At 37.6% G+C, this 1310-nt stretch overlaps 1 protein-coding gene across 1 annotated transcript in view; it reads right to left on the bottom strand.

Moving 5' to 3' along the window:
* CRIM1 (cysteine rich transmembrane BMP regulator 1) overlaps positions 1-1310 on the bottom strand; it is a 359396-nt gene that overhangs the window by 208081 nt on the left and 150005 nt on the right. The gene's annotated exons all lie outside the window — the stretch shown is intronic.

The raw sequence follows: 1310 nt of genomic DNA, 5'->3' as shown, positions 1-1310 counted from the left end.
CTTTCCCTATTGTCTTTATAAGTCTCCCTTTGGGTATTGGACAATTTATCAAAATCATCACTCATTCTTCTCTCTTCCATACTAAATAACTCTACTTCTTTCAGCCTTTCCTCATAAGTCATGCTTTCCAGGCTCTAATATTTTTTGTCGCTCTCCATTGGACTCTTTCCAATCTGTCCATAACCTTGGAAGCATGGCACCCAAAACTGGACACATAGTACTGCAATTTAGGCCTCAGTAGTGCCAAACAGAGTGGAAGAAACACTTCTCTTTATCTGTAAGCAACAATCCTGTTAATATAACCCAGTATGCTGTTGGCTCCTCTTTTACAACAAGAGCACACTGCTGGCTCATTTCCAATATTATATTCTAACAAACGTTTGTTGCAATTTTAGAACCAAGAACTGAACAAATTTAAGTCACTGAAAATTTCATAAAGCCATCCAACCTAATTTAAAAAGCTATTCATTAAATCTCAGCCATGAATTTCAGCCAAAAGGGAAACGATAATTACGTCAATGAGCATGAGCAGTAAGGTACTGAGAATACTGACACTGGGTAGGGACATTATACCAGTTTATGTGCAAGTGACTGGAAAACAGTTCAAATCTGTAACACAACACTAGTTCAGTGCACATAAAACCTAGATGGATGTAGTATCAGACTTAACTTATTTAGGTTAAGTCAGTTTACTGAACTTCTGTCCCAGATCCCCTCCAAATTCAAGTTAATTCAGTCTCCCAGCATCCCAGGATACTTTGCACCTCCCCTGCAAATACCCCCTGCCCCCCCACCGGTTGGCATGTTAGCCTTGACCCAAGCTGTCCGTTCCAGCTGAGCAGAAGGGAGTGCTCTAGTGCCCTTTGGTTTCTGGCCTGAGCCACTGAAGGCATGTGGCTGCATTTCCGAAATCAAAAGTGAATGCCTGTTCACTTGCTTAAACAGTTTGATCTACACAGTTTACACTAACCTGCAGAGATTGCATTGATTTAGCCTCAGGCTTTTTGACTGTCCGTACTTAGCCAAAAAGCAAATACCTTAGATTGCTAGAATATCAACAAACTTTCTATAAATAGATTTTTCTAACAATATTTGTTTAAAAAAAAAAGACAAAAGAAAAAAAGAACACAATAATTCTTCTTTTTTCCTAATAAAAATGAAGTTTATATTTTAAACATTTTAATGTTTTTAGTTTCAGCAGTGATATGGTTTAGATCTATGCTTGGAATAAATTAATAGACATCACTAGTTGCATTTTAGTCTGTTTTATCAAGTTGTGTTATACACTTAGCCCATGCTGCATTATACAG

Source organism: Alligator sinensis, unplaced genomic scaffold, assembly GCF_000455745.1.
Source record: "Alligator sinensis unplaced genomic scaffold, ASM45574v1 scaffold489_1, whole genome shotgun sequence".
NCBI classification, from domain to species: domain Eukaryota; kingdom Metazoa; phylum Chordata; order Crocodylia; family Alligatoridae; genus Alligator; species Alligator sinensis.
The sequence above is the reverse complement of the archived record's forward strand: the minus strand, read 5'-3'. Positions and strand labels throughout refer to the sequence as shown.